Below are 19,412 nucleotides of genomic sequence, written 5' to 3' on the forward strand. Positions count from 1 at the left end.
GCCACCATTTCAGTCCTGTGTGTAACGCAGCTCACTGTCATTGAATGTGTATGTTTTGATGATGTAAAACTCCGGACAAGTTTTCATGTGCGCGTCCATTTTTAACGCGTTTTGATTGTCGTACAGTCTGACATTAATGACAGCTGAGATCCCACAGTGTGATATGAGGATCATGTTCGTACAGTCTGACAAGTAACCATCGTAAAGGACTATTATAAATAGTAGACACAGAAATCTAACATAATGTCACTTCTTTGCCATTTCAAGACACTGCTGTCTAAAATACCACGCCTATAAACCAATTGATCAAACATAGCCGTCAGGTGTGCAGGCACATAGGTGCTTAATTGTAAACTCAACGATCAGGTGCAAGTACTATAAAAAGGCAAAAGGTGAGTTTATTTTTTTAATTATAGTTTATTTGATAGGGACAGATACAACCAACATAGATCATTATATCAAAACAATCTGATGTCTGTATCACAGTGTATATAGCCATTGGCTAATTTGCAACACCTGTCCCTCGAAGGGCCTTTAACAGTCAGGTTAAGAGAACAGTGAAAAAAAGAAAAAAACAGTAAATACAACAAAATATCCAGAAAACAGTTCACACAATAATACTATGATCAAAGTATAAAACTCTATGTCTTCCAAACATACACAGTATAATTACAGTATTTAAAAATGAGTACAGTTCTGGTTTGTTTTTAGCCTAGTCTTAAGTCTGGAAGAGAACATTTTAAAGTCAGATATAGTTTTAGTGTCAGATGGTAATAAGTTCCAGAGCTTAGAGCTCCTAATAGAGAAGGCTGTCTGTCCAAAGCTAGTCCTGCAGTATGGAATTTTACAGTTGGGATATGTGGCACTTCTCGTGACTCTACTGCTGTTTTGTCTCTCAACAAATTTAGTTGAGAGAAATTAATTTAAGAAAACAGAAATTAATAAATCCATCAAATCTCAATAAATTATATTTCTTAAGGACGGTACAATGATGATATCGGATTGGCTTCCCTCCAAACAGAGTCCAAATTACCTCCAAGTGTGTTATCAAACACAGAGATAATTAGCTGCCTGCATCTCTGAGCTATGTTAATTCCTATTATGGCAGGTGGAGTTGAGTCTGGATCTGAAACATCCCCATCTCTAACTATCAGGAATCCACACTCTGGTATGATTAGTCCCATAACTTGGATATCTAATTCCACATATCCAAGGTATGGCAAAGGCAGCTTGTTGGCAGCAGTTATCTTGAGCCACTTAGCTGTACAGTAGATGTCTTTATCCTCACCATGTAGATGCTCCCAAAAAAAAACTCTCAGCAAGTGTGCTTACATTACTTCTGGTGTCCAACAAACAGGCTCATCGCCAATGTGAATAGTTACCTCTGGACATGTGCCTACCGCACGCTCAGGAAATCTTTCTTTGGTTAGTGGACTGTTATTTGAGCCTTCAGGCTTTCCTCGCATTGCCCGGCTCACTGCAATGGAGGGACCCCATTTCCCGGTACTGCGGCTGCTGAGGCAGAGCTGGGCTGGCCTTTTGAGCCATATGGTGCTGTGCATTTTCGAGCCAAGTGTCCCACTCCCTCACACCTTAGGCTGATTGGCTGGCCATCATCTGTATACTTTGGCCTGAACTTAGGATTGGTACTCTTGTCAGGAACACTGACCTTCTGCATACTAAGTTCACGCACAGCATCAGTGAGCTCACTAATTGCTTTGCCTAGCTGAGTAATAACTTTTACCACTTCCTGCAGGGTTACAGCCAGTTCAGTGGGCACTGTACAGCCTGAGTTGGCCTGCTCTGAAATTTCAACTGCACCCACGATGTTCCTACTTCAAGCAACATTAGCACTGCGAGGTTTGTCTTCCACACACCACATCATAGCCTCATCATGGACGTCAAACAATGTACAGTGTGGCCGCTCTCTCACAAACCTGTGCAGTTCTCTGCGTAGGGAAGGCTCTCGCACCCCTTCAATGAATTGATCTCTGAGAGATAGCTGGGGGTCAGCCACAACATTAGCTGTCTGTTGGAGGGCAGCAGTCAACAGCTGAGACAGAGAATGGGAATAATCTTGAAATATCTTCTTAATAATAATCTTCTTCATCTGATTGTCTGCATGCATAAAAGTCTGTGGTGTTTTGCGTTTTTCTCTAAAAGCTCCCCTTAAATATGCAAAGAGCTCTTGAGGCCATTTTATCTCTCCCCCCATACACAGCTTTATCTCATCTAGAGCTGAACCTCTTAAATGAGAGAGGATGAAGTCTACCTGATCTGCACTGTTCAAACCCCGAACTCGAATTACTCTTTCAATTTCATCAATAAACTCATTGACCGTTTGGTTATCTGTACAACAATCACCACTGAAAGGAACAATCTGACACTCTCTTGGAATGTATACATAAGATCTGGTGGCATGTTGGCAAGAGCTGACAGTACTTGGTCATGTTTTTTCCCCAGCTCCAAAATTTGGGACTGGAGCTGTGCCACCGGGTTACCTTCATCACCACCATCCACAGCCTCAGCACCATCCACGTGCTGGCTGGCTCCAGCTTGAGCATCGGGACAATTGTGTCCTGGTCCATTTTCTGATGCTGTCTCAGTTCTGAAAGCAACACAGTCACACCACAGTACCAGCTTGCGCACAGGTTCACTTGAAGGTGTCCGTCTTCTGTGGTCCACTGCACACTCGACAACAACGTGAGCACCTCCCAACTCCAGAACACCAGGACCTCGCCTCCTCAACATCTCTCCAGGCTCGCCACACCAGCTGTTGTTTAACCCTCTTGGCAATGGCACGGAACTCCTCTTCACCACTACCCCACTCCTGGTACCAAAAATGGGTGTCGCCAGTCAATAGCCTACTGTAAGAAATAAAAGGCCAAAACATAGGCAAATCACAGGCAAATCACTTAAACTTGGGGTCTTTTATTCTCGACTGTGACCAAAGGGACACAGCATTAAAAAAAAATAGCTTTGGTTTTTGGGGTTGGAAATGAATTAGTTTACAGAACAGACACAAATAGAAATAGAAATAAAGATAATATAAGAATTGGTTTCCACTCTCCAAATTATAAGAATCAATGTGGCATTTAAAGACAAATAAAAAACAAAACAGAAAGACAACGGTAGTGGCCTTTACACCCCTGAAATTAAAACAGTAATATAAGGCCACATGCATCATTCAACTATCACTGAATTGTCACAGTATTAGATTTATCATAGATAAAGTCTTGAATTTGAAACAAATAATTCAACACAAATCAAGATTACACAAATTTTAAAATATTTGCACAAAATGTACATTTATGCTTCAATATAAAACAAATCACTCACCCTGGATTATTGAACACAATCAAAATGTCACAGAGGGCCTATTCAGTACCAGATAGCAAGGTGACATTGATTCAGTGTTGAAATTCTATCAGAATAATCATTTTGGTTGAGATTGAAAATTCAATGCTAAATAATATTGAATCAATGTTGAAATTTCAATGCTTTTCAGTGTGGAAAAAGACAACATTGAATCAATGTTGATTTTTGGTCAGCTTCATCATATTAGATAATAGGGATGTCCAGATCTGATCACGTGATCGGAAATCGGGCCCGATCATGTGGTTTCAGACTCGATCGGAATCGGACGTTACCTCCCGATCAGGACTCGGATATATATATATTCTTTAGATGCTTTACATCAAATGAGGGCTGAAAAAAAGGAGGCCTCAAAGTTTGTATTTGCTGTTTCTGCAAAACTGGCTTCGTTATGCTCCTGATCAGCTTGCGGATGGTGGAAATCCCTGAGTTTGTCAGAGTATCAATTTAATGAATAAGGACATACTTTTTGCATTAGAAGAGTAGCTTCAATCCTTAAAGCTTCAAGTCCTGAACAGTGAACTGTGGTAGTGTTTCAGTCTGTAGTACTGTGTTTCTGTCTTTGTTGGTGAGTTTCCATTTGTATTTACTTAATTTACAGATGCAGATTGTATTTGTTGTCTCAGTTTTCCAGGCTCTTTTTCCAATAACTAAAATGCATGTTTGAGCTGTTTTAACTGAAAGTAACTTGCACTGACATCTTACAATTTGTCTGTGCTATTGTTTTGTCTCAAGATGAATGCCAATAATGTTTTTTGTTGTTGTTGTTGTTGTTTATTTTTTTTACTACTTAACCCCTTTCACAGATGAGGCTTAAATCTAGTCCCAGACTAAAATGTATGTCTGAGCTGTTTTAACTGAAAACATATCTTAAAATATGTCACTGCCATTGTTTTGTCTCAAGATAAACAATTTTCTAGGGCATGTCTATAAAATCTACTTAAATAATTGAACTAAGGTCTGATCCTGGCTTAGCCTAAGCTCTGTCTGTGAAAGCAGGTCTATTTGTTTTAGTCACCATGAAATGCCGTTTTTACAGCCACTTGTTTTTCCTGAAAGTGATGTTAATTCCTGTTCAAACAGTGTGGTTATAAATGAATACATTTGTATGTAAACTGAAGGAAGTTGTGAATTGATCATTAAAACCATATTAACTGCTGCCCTTACATTGTTTCTGATTGAAATTAGAATCTTGCTGTACATAAAGCAAGATTGATTTGATATTGTTTCCACGTTAATTCAATGTTAAATAGGTGATTTAATTAAGGTTGAAAAAACATTGATTTTACAACCATGTTGTTCTATTTTTCATCATTGAAATAACAATATTTGGGGGGGGCTCTGTGGTTTCAGGGGTGCATGTGTATGCGAAGACTACAAAATAGTATCAACTAAAATGCAACAAGTTGAGAGAGCCCTCTGCTATGAACACTAAAATGCTGATCGAAATCATTTTATAGATGCTGGTAGTGTGCAAAGCTACATCTGATGACAATAAAATCTTTCTGTAGGCCTGTGCCTTCTCCTTTGTGTCAGTATCATATATAAGAGTGATGCTACCATTAAAGGAGAGAATATAAATACAAAATACAGAGTTCGAAATTAAACCTTGTTTTCTGCTTGTTCTTTGGACAACTAAATTCGGTTATTTACTTGTTGTCAGAGTAAAAAAGTAGCTTGCCTGGAAAAGAAAAAAAAATGTTTTTGTGTGTTGTAAATATAATTTATTCTGAAACAAGCAACATTCTCATCAGTGTTTTATCAGCAGTGACATATTTAAATCTGCATATTTATGTTATTTACCTTAGGGGTAATTTATTAACCTTTATAAAGGGCATTTCCCTCACAAACTAATTAAATTTATGTTTAATCTTTTATTTCAAATTCTTACATTTGATAAATTAAAATAGTAAGACACTATAGGGCTGTTACCAAATTTACACTAAAAAAGTACAACAAAATTTTTTGAATATACAAATAAGAAATGTTGGTGGGAAATTTATACTTTTAAACATGAAATTAAACCGCCAGTAGACGGTGGCAAGTAACCGTCTAAATGAGTGAGCCACTGAGTCATTTATTCAAACGATTCAGGCTGAATCAAGAATGAAGCAGTTGTTTATAATTGGGCCATTGAATCTTCACTCAACCGATTCGTTCAAAGCGTTGAATCATTCAAAACGGCAGAGCTGCGAGATGCGCTGGTTCTGCTTTGTTTGGAACTATTTTCGCTGCTACAGTTGCTACAATTGAACAATACGGGCAATATTGCAGCTAAAACGTAAGTAATTAATATTAACTACTTGTTTACTGAACTGTTGTATGAAATTAGTGTCAATTCCATTCAAGGTGACATTCAGGAACTCAGCATTTCGGTCGTGTGATGCTTAACTTTATCATATGTCGGTCGTATTACTTTACCTGTGGGGACATTTGGTCCCCTACCAGGACACACATACACACCATACCTTTTATTTGTACTGTGCAATACTGTATTCGCAACCACAAATGCTTGCAGTAAAAAAAAAAAGTTTCAATCTTGCTTTCATGTGTCACAGACATGCCAAGCTCTACCATCACCCAACCACAGCGCACGTCATCACCTGAGTTCTAATCACACACACCTGCATCCCATCAGCACAGTCATCAACAGCAGCACAGAAGGCACACACACTCACACAGTCACTGTCCGGTCTCATTGGCATATGGTCTTACCCCCAATACCTAATGCTCACCTCAAGGACTCCTTCCCAGATGCTTACTTGTCTCCAGCGTGTTCCCAAGTCTCCTTCGTGTTCCTCATCTCGTGTGAGTTCTCCTGTGCCTGCTCAGCTCCAGTCCATCACCAGTCTGTGATATCTGCAAGAGAAAAGACAAGTATCACTCCAGTATCCATATCTGCCACCTGCTATATCTGCCTTCTTTTACCTGCACTCCGTTTAATGCTCCTGGTTGTTCAATAAACTATACTACCTGCATCCCAGTGTCTCTGTCCCCTTCTGTACTGTAACATCATGCTTACAATGAATTTTTCAACATCTCTCTGCCAATTACTTTAAGTCTTGTACAGAAATGTATGGTTCGATTCCAGCCCGCACTGGTTCCTGCTTTCAATATACATATAAATCTGTTCCCATTGTCTCACTGATGTTCACTGGATAAGTAAGTTACTGATATACTGGGTCTGTCTGTAAAAAGCATATTCTTTAGTTGTAACTTTATTTATAAAGATTACTTTATTGTTGGTGCACAAAAAGTATTCTCGTCACTTTATAATATTAACATGGAACCACTGTACTCATATGAACTGATTTAGATGTGTTTTTAGTATGCAGGCCTCACTGACCCATCGGATTTAGTTAAAATATTTTCATTTGTGTTCCGAAGATGAACAAAGATCATATGGGTGTGGAATGACATTATTTTAATTTTTGGGTGAACTAACCCTTTAAAGGGACCACTTTCCTTTGAACTGGTTGGTTCCAGGCGATGTGTAAGATATGAAGGCTGCTTTGTGGCTTGTAGCTGAAGCTTTGACCACTGGGACCGCTGTCACTAACAGCTTGCCTGCTTACAGTCCCTTCAGACGATAAGCATATGACATGTGATTTGGGCACCCCTTATATACATGCGAGCTGCATTGTTATGATGCCATGGGCTGTCATCGGTCAATATTATTTTGCCAGGATTGGATATGTTTCAGACACAGGTTCATGCAAAGGGATTCTTCTAGCGCTCTAACGCAACTTGAGTGCTTGTTGATTGGTGTTTTGTGCTGAGACATGCATTTATAGACATTTCCACCCACATAATTCTGTAATGTTCCAGCCACAATCTGAGTTTCATGTGAACTTCCTTGTTCCTGATAAGATAGCAATTCACACACAATAATCATGAACAGAGTATCTCGGCTTTTTATCAGAGACTAAAAGATTTTTAAAACTAGAACTGCAAAAAAATAAAGGAACAATTGGGCAGATTGTCTTTCTTTTCCCCTTAAATCACATGAAGAAACTTGTGTGGCACGTGAGGCAGTGGCAGTATCACCACGTTTCTGTTTCATGACCTTTCACAAGCTTTAAGTGTATAATTGTTCCCATTAAAAGAAAACTTTAGAACTGTTTGTTTACACCAAACTGTTCATACAACTCTGAAAAAAAATAAAATAAAAAAGGAACCAGTTGTTCTTCCTAAATTCACCTGCTTTTATTTTAAACAATGTTCCTAACATGTAGTAGCTGAAACATAAACTGAAAATGTTTTACAGAAATGTAATGTGTCCCTGAACAAAGTGGGTGCCACTACAGTGCATCTTATCCTCTCAGGTATTTAGGACTCTGAAAGAAGATCAAAATACTGGTGTTTGTTTTGTTTTTTATTGTGCATGGATTGTTGTCTTACTGGAAACACAGATCTTTAAAAGAAACACTGAATAATGTGGGTGGAAAGTCCTCAAGAATGTCCCTTAGCAAAAAATAATTCAACCTGTTTAGACCAGTTTAAGCACAAAGTCTTAAGACAGAAAAAAACCTCTGTGTACAGAAACACTCGAATACATAAACAATATGCATAGATTAATAAGTGTATTTTACATCACAATTAATTAATTGATTAAAACTGTTATGGTCCATTACTGTCAGCTGATTCTATAATAATCTGTTCATGAATACTGTAGGGAAAACACGTAAAATTAGCTCAAATGAAATATTTATTAGGGAATTATAAAGAGTTGTTTAGATTACGACCGAGCAACTGAGTCGTCCAGCGTTCATTTGCTCGAGCTGTAATAAGCTCTTGTAGCGGACATGAATATCCAACAATCGTGAAAACACTGATTAGAGCACGGTAACTTAAGATCACAGTTTAAGACATTACATTTTAGAAGCACATAATACAAGACACTTTCTTTTAAAATCTACAAAAGACTTAATTTATTCTAACACAAACTAATCTAACACGAACACACACATTAATACACACATTCATTTATACGCGTTGCAGTAAGACAGGAAGTGGGAGAGAACGAGTTTTAGGAGAGAGATGTTGCAGGGTCCATATCTACGGAGCCCCTAAAGGGACATGGTGGTAGAAAAAAAAATGGGAAGGAAGGAAATTTTACGTGGTGGTGGAAAAAATTTTTTTTTTTTTTTCAAATCTTTTGCGTTCCCTCGCAAAGATTGCGTTCCCTCGCAAAGATATTTTGGGTTCCCTCGCAAAGATGTTTTGCGTTCCCTCACAAAGATTGCGTTCCCTCGCAAAGATGTTTTGCGTTCCCTCACAAAGATTGCGTTCCCTCGCAAAGATGTTTTGCGTTCCTACGCAAAACTTTTGCGTTCCCTTGCTGTGAGCTCAGACAAACACTTCCTCTTTAATGTCCCGCTGGCTGGCAGTAGTGTTTCAGTTAGTAACATACGTTAATAATGCACACAAATAATGCGTGGCTCATAGAGTTTGAACTTGTTGGACTCAAAAATGAAGAAATGCAGTCAGTGCTTATGTCAAGCAGTTCAGTTGGCAATATATTCACAGATTCGAGCTTCCCGGATTAATAACTCGTGAGCTAAACGTTGTTAAAAACACAAATGAAGCTACTTCCAATCATAGTAACCTAGACAACAAGCTACAACAACCCAATTTTCCTCAAATGTGTTTTATAATAAATTGGCCTCTATGAGCAGGCGGCGGAGAGACACGCCTGAAGGGACCGTCTGAAAAGTGCAAACACAACACTTAGTTTGATAAAAAAAAAAAAAATGCATAACGTTTATGATTATTAATTATTAAATAAAATAATACAATAATAACTTCACTGTTATTAGTAAAAATATTAAATAAATTGTAATGCCATCAAATCCAGTAAGCCATTATCATGCAAAAGCTGTTGTATGTAAGCTGTGTACCAACATCATTTGTGTAAAGAAGGCCTTTAAGTGCTACTTGCCAAGCTAAGTGTTGTAGTAGGCTACCTATAACCAGCAGGAGAGCAGTGATGTATGAACTGAATTTGGTGCCAGTACAGTGTGTTACAGTGAAGTTATTGAGTATTTTTCGTAATATAAAATGAGCAAAAGGGTTTCAGGTTTTGCACTTTTCAGACGGTCCCTTCAGGCGTGTATCTCCGCCGCCTGCTCATAGAGACCAATTTATTATAAAACACATTTGAGGAAAATTGGGTTGTTGTAGCTTGTTGTCTAGGCTACTATGATTGGAAGTAGCTGCTTTGTGTTTTAACAACGTTTAGCTCACGAGTTATTAATCCGGGAAGCTCGAATCTGTGAATATATTACCAACCGAACTGCTTGACATAAGCACTGACTGCATTCATTTTTGAGTCCAACAAGTTCAAACTCTATGAGCTGCGCATTATTTGTGTGCATTATTAACGTATGTTACTAACTAAAACACTACTGCCAGCCAGCGGGACATTAAAGAGGAAGTGTTTGTCCGAGCTCACAGCAAGGGAACGATTATAACTTTGCAAGGGAACGCAAACATCTTTGCGTGGGAACGCAAAACATCTTTGCGAGGGAACGCAATCTTTGCGAGGGAACGCAAAACATCTTTGCGAGGGAACGCAAAAGATTTGAAAAAAAAAAAATTCCTCCCATCCCAAATTTTTTTCCACCACCAAGTAAAATTTCCTTCCTTCCCATTTTTTTTTCTACCACCATGTCCCTTTAGGGGCTCCGTACATATCAGTGATGCGCGGGTCAATGTATAAACAACCCGCACCCGACCGACGTTTTCAACTAACCCGCCCGCAACTCGGACCGCAAAAAAAAGGAAAATATTGTACCCGACCCCCTTCCTGACCCGCATTTTTTTAAAAGTAGTAAATGCTCATTGTAGCGTCATTGGACGTAAGAACTAGGGGTGCCATACGCCCCCCATCAGCCTCCCTGGCCAATAATATCCATTAATCCAGCCTGTGGAGGAGAGAAATGTTTCAGGACCTGACATGGTGCGCTCAGAGGTGCAGCGGCGAGAGCAGGCAGTTCTTGAGGCGGCCCATCATTTTCCATTTCAGCTGTCTAGATGCATATTATTGATGAATGCGATGTTTATGTTTCGACCCTGCTTGAAGAATTAATCAGCAGGTCAACTGAGAGAAGGCCCACTTTTGGAAAAGTGTGAAAGCCCTTAGGAGCGCAAACTGTTCTTTTTCTGAATGTTGTATGATATAGCCTAGTGTTATGTAATAAAGGCTTGATTTATTCATTTATTTCGTTTCATTTTCTTAACAATTAAGATGCTGCATGTGTTTATCCAGTCTAATCGAAGTGTGCGTCTCTCCCCCGACTTTCCCAACAAAAATCCCGCCCCCTCTCAGAAAAATATTTAAAACTGACATTACTGAGCTATATGCGTTTAAAAGTAGCCTATTAAAATGGTACAATGGCATTGCTCAGTTCAACGTGTTGGGAAATCGGGCATTTTGTCCCGCGTCAGCATTTATTCAAAAGTTAATAACGCTCAACATTCAAAAGGTAAATAAGGATTTCTCACTTGTATTAGCAGGCTTAGGTTATTTCGTTTTCGTTTTCGTTTCAGTTTAACATAACATAACATAACTCAATACCAATAACACACAATAGCAGCATCACAGTATAAAACTTAAGAACACTAAAAAGAGAAAGTAAAATCTTCACAGCTTTGCTGACTTTGTAAACAGTAAACAGAATAGCAAAATAAAAAAAAATTATCAAAATAATCCAGACTTTTTGTTTTTTGCAAATTCAATGTCACTTTGAATAAATTAAATAATCATCAATAAGTACAAACAAGAATAGTCAGTCTTCTTAAATAAAACAAAGATTTAGAGGACTAAAAGTAACAACTTTACTTACTTTGGGAGAAGGGTCATAGGTATAGCACTTGCATATTGTTGTCCTACTGTTAGTTTAACTGCTTCTATTGTTCTCATTTGTAAGTCGCTTTAGATAAAAGCATCTGCTAAATGAATAAATAAATGTAAATCTAAATCTAATCTAATATAAAGCATAATAGAATGAGGTGCAATAATGCACACAAATCAACAGTAATGTTTGCTTTATATCATTCATAATGACATTTTATATATATATATATTTAACAGGAATTGTTAGCCTACCATGTGCACTGCAATGAATGCTAACTGTTACTGAGAAAGTATTAACCACCGTCACGTCAAAATAAACCATAAACTACTGCTCAATATAAGAAAGATAGTATAAAAAAAAAAAAAGTAACAGCTAGCTGGCGTCAGGTCAGTTATTTTTAAAATAGGTAATGTTTAACAGTAAAATCTCAATTTAGCTTGCACCGAAGTTGTAAGTTATAATAACATAGTTTGCTAATGCTAACATTAACGTCAGAAAGTTCGAGGCGCATTACGATTAGCAGCAGCATGCACATGCAGCACATTTCCCGTATTTATGAATGATTAAACATGGACTTACCTGAAAGTGATGCACGGGCATCATCTCGCAGTTTCTTCTTCTTTCGTTTCTCAGCACCCGACTCCTGCTGTCTTTTCGGAGCCATGCTCAAATCTGTCAAACTGCGTCAGGCAGGCGCCCGCGCGAACAACCGGAACAGACCATCTGGGGGGTACTTTCTAGACTAGACTAGAGCAATTATTAAATATCTTTCTTGTTCCCCCTTTTTTGTTACATATACATGGCTAAAATGTGCCTAATATTTCTATAGGCTAATGAAATAATACCGGCATTTAAAAAAAAAATTCATTAGGCTATTTTTGGTGCCCCCTCAGCACTTGGTGCCCTACGCACAGTGCGTGATGCGCGTGGTGGGAGCGGCGGCGCTGGGCCTGCTGCCTGAACCGCCAACTTCATCCCTATCAGGACTCAGGAGGATAATTTTTTTGACAGGAAACAGTTACCATTAGCTTGCTTCTCCGTTAATTTATATATATATATATATATATATATATATATATATATATAAAATTCTATACTTTAAAGCAATACTTTCTTCAGTATGCCACGAAAAAAGGATTTTCTTTGAAGAGGAACTGCCCCTAACGCAGCGAACCTGACGCCATGGACCTCTTGAACGAAGGTAACTTAGCTAAAGTTAGTTAACATGTCAGCTCGTATGTTAGCTTTACTACTTATTTATCACGATGATTCTGTTAGCTAGCCAGTATCTACTATGCAATATTGACTAGCAAACGTTAGATATCAGTCCACTTTTTAGCTGCGTTCCATTCGACAGGGTCCCTACGCAGTGTTCACTGCTCCCTATTCCCTGAGCACGGTATATCAGTTGAAGTGGACTTCGCTGACAATAGGCTTGTTCGAGATGCATCGGCGCTGCGCAGACTGATCGGCATATGACATCAGAGTACCGCGAGAGTGTTTGGAGAGCTACGGCTCCTTATGCTTTTGAATCGCTCTCGCGGTACTTTGATGTCATACGCCGATCGGTCTGCGCAGCGCCGATGCATCTCGAACAAGCCTAATAATCGTTCATTTGGAACGCCCTGCAAACGTCATCAAAGAAAGTAAACGACAGTGTCGCGGAGATTGATAACATAAATAAATAAATAAATAGATATTTTAATTTTACTTTCGAATTTAAAATTGACTCTTAACAGATTTGAAGCTGTAACTGTCATGCCATATGAAAATAAATTTTCATTTGGTTAACTGTATAAATCTGTATTCTTAATCCATGGTCTCGTGTGCTTTCTTTTCCACTCGCAGCCGCATAAACACTCCTGAGGTAACGTTAAATAAAATTAAATTAAATTAAATAGATGATAGAGCCTTAGCTGCTTTTCAACACGTTTACTTTGTCATGCCTATTCATACAATAAAATATAACACTCATCGCCATAACCATTCATACTTTCGTTCGTATGTGGTGCGCAATGACAGTTGGGTAATTTTACCTCTCTACTTCCTGTGAAGTGATGTATCGATGTTCCCTTATTCCCTATGCCGTTCGCAGTGCCCTTCGAACGGAACATGTTCGCTCCCTTCGGAATGGAATCTCACTTAAGATGGCGAAATACCCTGTGAAGTCCACTTCGCAGTCCACTTACGGTCGAATGGAACGCACCTTTTGTGTAATATTGCCAGGGTACTGCAAAGGTCATTGTAAAATGCTTAACGTCCTTTATGAAAATGAACCATGGTTTTACTACAAAAAAACAAAACATGATTACAACAGTTAAACCATGGTAACCCTAAATTAACCATGGTTTTGCTACACTATCGTATAACCATGGTATTTGTAGTAAAACCATGGTTATACAAATAGTAGTCAATATGAAAAAAAAAACAAAAAAAAAAACACTTTTACTATAATAAAACATTTCTTGATTTCTTGAAAGGGGTGAAAAAGCTTAAAATGGCTTAATGCCCCAAAGCCGCAATCAGTGATTAGCAAATTTGACCACAGATTTTTAAGATGGGTGAGACCTCATAACAACAGATGTGTGAAGCAATATGGTATCTTTGATATTGATATATATCTTTGATCATACTTTTGGTGTATTACGCCAAATTAAACTTTTTCCTTATAATGGGCCTCAGTGGAGGAAAAAAATGCTTAGGGCCATACTTCAATTTTGATTTTTTTGACTGGTGGAAGTGTTGATGAAAGAAAATGATGAACCTAATACTACACCCCTTGTACTCTTTCTATATATTCTCTCTTTTCTTATCAATAAAATGAGATTATATTCTCCTTCAGCGCTGAGTGATTGCTCATTCAATTGCCAATTAAGAGGTCTGGGATGAGGCACAAATTAGGAGCAAAAACCTAACAATGATAATTGATCATATTTTTGGAACACCGAGCCAGGTTAAGCCTTTTCACAATAAGTGTTTTAGAATGTCCCTGCTTCAGTGTTGCTGTAGTTTGGCTTCATTTGTCAGACAGGAACATTAACCATTTCCTTTTATGTTTTTACAGACCAAGCTGATGTGGCTCAGCATATAGATGAAGAACACCATGGAAAAGACGGCGACAATGACCTTTCTGTTGTTGCAGTGGCAACTCCAGAACCAGGTGAGTTTGTATTTACTGGCAAATTAAACAGGTTGTGTGTATTTTGAATTTTAGATCATGGTCACTTGAGCCAGATGTAGTCTCTTCTTGGTTACCGTGATTGACATGAGAAGCTAACTTGTTTCAAATCATGTGAAAACTTCTGTGTTCTGTGTTCGCTTCTAGGGTTGGGTAATATACTAAAAACCCACCAGGACAAGAATTCTGAAGCTTTCACTGACCTATTAAAAAAAAGTCAGCATGTTAGGGAGCAACTTTCATTCTGTGCAAGCACATTTTCATCTGCATCCCTTTAACCAAAACTACAACAGCCAATCACACTCTTGTTCCACTGAGCATATATGGGAATATTAATACTTAGTCTAGCACTGATGCCACCTGTAGGCCATATTACACAAGGGAAATCCATTGTATTGCGGTACATAAAGTTTAAAATAGAAGAAAGTGTTTTACTGTTTGACCATATGAAAAGCTGTGATACAGCTGCTCTTCTATTACTTATCTTACTTACTTGTATCCTGGTGATGATCTTACATTGTTTGTAAAGGACAAGATAATGAGACTTCCTTCCTGGCAGAAAAAGACAAGCTGATGTTCATGGCCCAGGCAATAAAGGCACTTGAAGAAGAACGAGATTTTCTCCGTCAGACGGTCCTAAAACTCTCAAGTAAGAAACATATATCTGTTTTGCTCTATCAACTTATTTTATTACAGAATTTAACAATTACAGAACAAACTGATTTCTAAACTTCCACATCAATCCTAAACTGCTTTTTTGTCCATTTTTTGTCCAACAGCATTTTTTTGTCCAAAAATGCTCTGTTGTGTGGTGTCATTACAATTATTTAACTGCTTCCAATGAAGCGTCCCCAAAGTCAAATTTGTAAATATTAAACATGTTTGATATTTTTGACTTTTGATAGGGCAGCCTCTGACGTGATACCTGCGATAGCCAATGAGAGTGAGCAAGCAGCACCTACCGGATGTTGCGTGCTTCTATAGCTGAAACTTGGCAGCCACAAATATGTCACGAAAGCAGAGTACTGAGAAAGATATATTTTCTTCTTATTCATATTATTTTTTATACCTAGTTTTTTACTGTGAAACAAAATGCATGCCAGGAGAGCCAGCTGACGACATCGATTGTTCTCCATTTGTTTTCCTTCTCTAGTCACGTTTGAATCTCTGTAAGATCTCATGTCACTGTGAAATCATTCCTCCAGTCAACAAATGTGTAGTCTCGTGGTCTGGGCGAATCATCTAGTGTGCGCATTCAGGGGATTATAAGGCTAAAAATTGGTTGAAACTGTATTCATGTCTGTGGTCTCCCATGGTTTTAAAATCAGTTGAGATTTAAAAATCATCTAGTATGTAGCCCCCCTAAACCTGTGTACCTTTTTATGTAACTAAATGTGTTATTGTTTCCTTAGAACAGAGGTGCAAAAAAGCAAGTAAAGAAAATCTTGGACACGAGCACTGAATGCAGCACCAGTGACACTGATGAGGAGTCCCTGATTTCTTCCTCCTCTTCAGAGTCACCTGATAGCAACATTCCTCGGAAGAGGAAAAGAGGACATAAAAAGAAGACAAAGAGTGCTAGCAGGTCAAAATCTGCCAAACACAGCTCACGTGGTAAGCACATATCCTTGTTTTTGTATCTTATAATTCTGTTGATGTGTACTTACTCAATATATATTGGTTATTGGTCTGCTTGACTAAAAGTGCTACTGGTATCGTCCAAAAAAAATAACATATCGGTTGATCTCTAGTGTTGATGCATTTATTGAGTTGAAGTGTAAATAGAAGGCAGTGGCTTTGGAAGCAAAACTGTTTTTTTCTTATTTTTATATTCATTATATCTTATTTCGGACACTAATACATTTTGAAAATGTCTGAGAAATGCAAAAATATTTGCTAGCCGTTCAAGAGTAGTTCCTGGTGCCTCTAGTGTTACAAGCACCAATAACAATATTTGATGTTTAAGTGGTCTATGCATTTGAAAATATTTGATCTATTTGATAAAAGTCTTGTTTTTTTGGGAGTTTTTTTTTTTTTTGTCTTAATAAGCTTTAATCTTTCTACAGCAACAACCCCAGACAATGTACTGAAGCGGTACAATAAAGTTTTCCGTGCCTTCAACAAAGAAGGGAGCATCAGTAAGGCATGCACCAAAGTTGGGGTTGACCGAAATACACTTGCATTAACAGCTGTTGTGGCTGAAATGCAGCTTGTTGATCCAGAGTTTTACCGAAACATCCCGAAGTTCAGAGCTAAGGAGGAGAAACTCTTTGACTTTGCAAAGCGGTGCCTTCAGTCACTGACAGCAGACATCAGATCTGCCATAGAAAATGCCAAAAAAGAACGTAAACTACTACCAATAACATATAAGTTGAGATAGAGAGACACAAAACCTCCAAGCTGCTTATTTCATTATGTTTAGATGTTGGTTTAAGGTCAATTTTGTAATTCACGTCAGTTCACGTTGGATGTAATTCACATTGAGTTCCCAATTTTGGTTGATGATATACAATTTAGTTGTACAAGCTTTTTTTTCCTTTTTCTTATTTGATAATGTATAATTTATTTCATTTCCAACAATGTCAGTATGTTAAAAGCATATTTAGATTCACAATAGCAGAGTTTTTCTATTTCTATTTTTTTGTTTTTTATTTTTTATTTTTATTTTAGGCAGTCTAAAGGCACCTATGCTGTTTTAATGGCAACCCAGCTGCAGGTATACTTTCTTCTGTACTTCTATACTGCAGGTATACTTCTAAAGTTTTGCTTTAGAATCTGTTACACTGTTGAGTGTATGTGTTAATAAACATTGTTTAGCTGTATTGCATTCTTTTCTCATTTTTTGCAGTCCTCTATACTTTACTTACTGAGAAACAATCAAGGTTTAATACTTGGGCATTTAATTAACATGTAACATTTCACAATGTAAGGGGGAAGTTCCTATGAAATTATCATGTAAGGACACTGATGGCACACAACAATGACCCTAACAATTACACTTTATATTAAGTGGACAGTTCCTGCAGTGTTGCCATGTAAGTACACTGTTATTAAAGTGTTGCACAGAGGATTAGGTTTTACGTATTACACAGTAAATTGACCATTTTACACTTTATATTGAGTGGACAGTTCCCAAGACTTCTGGGTATTGGAGGTTCTAGACTAGAGTTTTTGCTTCAAAATTATGTAAAAATTATCATTCCTACTCCTTCATATAAAACAATAGAGAGATTTAAATTTTCTAAAACATCTTTGGTCAAGAAACACAGTATGCGTGGAGGCGTGAATAATCATGAATAATGGATGATTCTCACCTGAGAAGACAAAAGAATCACATAAAGAGCTCTAATGACCTGCATAAATAATGAGCTCTTTCAGTCAGGTAGGCTGTGAAAAAAACCCTCTGTTGATCATGTCTCAAGCTCATCATAATGTAAATCAAACATACAGAAAAAACAGCAATACTGTGAAATATTATTACAATTTAAAATAATGGTATTCTATTATATTCTTTAAAATATAATGTATTTCTGTGATGCAAAGTGTCTGAACAGTTATGTTACCTCTGTGGCATTTCATATAGGCTTTTAGCTTAAAAGCATGCACATTTGGAGAAATATTGATGGATTCTTATGTTTATGTCAATTTTCTATACAGAGGAGTAATATTTATTCAATATCTATTGTTATCACTATGAACGCTGGATACTGTTTTTAATTCATACTTGCAGCCGGAGGGTGCTCTGTGCACCTTTAGTCCACAAATGCCTGCTAAAGAAGAACAGGCAATCCAGGAACTAACTGAACTAACAGAGGCCAGAGATCGCTAACTATGGCTATTCAAAACACTTTTCAGGACAATAAATACACGATTGAGACGATGTATGCATGTATTGACTGAATTTGCGTTTGAATAGCGCTGGCTCCGTGGGGCGTGGCCGCATTAGCAGATAATGAGCTGAATCACAGACTTCTGACATGAGGTCAGAAGGTCAGAGTAGAACCTCAATTTGGATTCGTTGTAGAGGATGTCACGCTTCTTCAAAGCTGCTCTGAGAACCGCTTCTTTCTGAGAGTATCGGAGAAATCGCACTAGAATACTTCTTGGCGGTTTGTTCGCGTCCGGGCTAGGGACCAGAGCGCGATGTGCACGTTCAATCTCCAGAGGGGGAAAGTCAGCAGGTAGGCCGACTAAAGTTGGAATGGACGTTTGGAGAAAGTCCGCAAGTGAGGATGAACCCTCTGCTTTCTCCAGGAGATTGACAATCTTTAAATTCTTCCGACGTCCACGGTTCTCCAGGTCGTCCACCTTCAGCTGTAGCATATCCACTATCTTTTGCATAACTGATATGTGGGCTTGGTGGTTGTCGCAACAATCCTCAGTAGTTGAGATCCAAGTTTCAGCTTCATCCATTCGCCGTTCCAAATCTGTTGTCCGATTAGATAAATTGGAGAGAGAAAGCTCGACCGATGCAATGGATGTTTTTATGCTACCCAGAGTACTATCTATCGTATCCAAACGAGCTTCGACAGATTCATCCATGTTATTAACGCGTGAGGCTACAGATTTGATTTCAGTCAAAATCTGATCCATGGTTACCGTGCCGATAGCCTCCTGAGTGCTAGTTTCGCCATGCATTTCTTCCTCCCAGTGGACGGACCAGACGACGAAAATATAGGAAAATCTTTGTCACGAGGAGGTTTAGGCATACTTGAGATAGAAAATGACTGATTAAGTGACGTTTGTTTGGAGAAAAAAAGACTTTACGCCGTGGTTTGGCAAGGAGCGAAATCTCAAGCGTCCATCTTGCTCCGGGTCACGTGACCTCCCCCCGAATTTCACCTTTTTTTTAAACAAGATCAATTATTTGGTACTAAGTTATGGTTACACCACATTGACATTTTTGCAATCAATCCCCAAATATTCTCATAATTGATTAAAACCAGAAATTTCAGACTTGGTCCTCAAAAAAAATGTATGCAAGTAATTTGCTAATTTAT

The 19,412-nt window shown here is 38.1% G+C and overlaps 1 pseudogene; it reads left to right on the forward strand.

The window, feature by feature from the left end:
- Positions 1–12,154: 12,154 nt before the first annotated feature.
- Positions 12,155–17,019, forward strand: LOC125261716 (annotated as a pseudogene).
- The last annotated feature ends 2,393 nt before the right edge of the window (positions 17,020–19,412 follow it).

The sequence above is a fragment of the Megalobrama amblycephala genome, unplaced genomic scaffold, assembly GCF_018812025.1.
Source record: "Megalobrama amblycephala isolate DHTTF-2021 unplaced genomic scaffold, ASM1881202v1 scaffold472, whole genome shotgun sequence".
NCBI classification, from domain to species: domain Eukaryota; kingdom Metazoa; phylum Chordata; class Actinopteri; order Cypriniformes; family Xenocyprididae; genus Megalobrama; species Megalobrama amblycephala.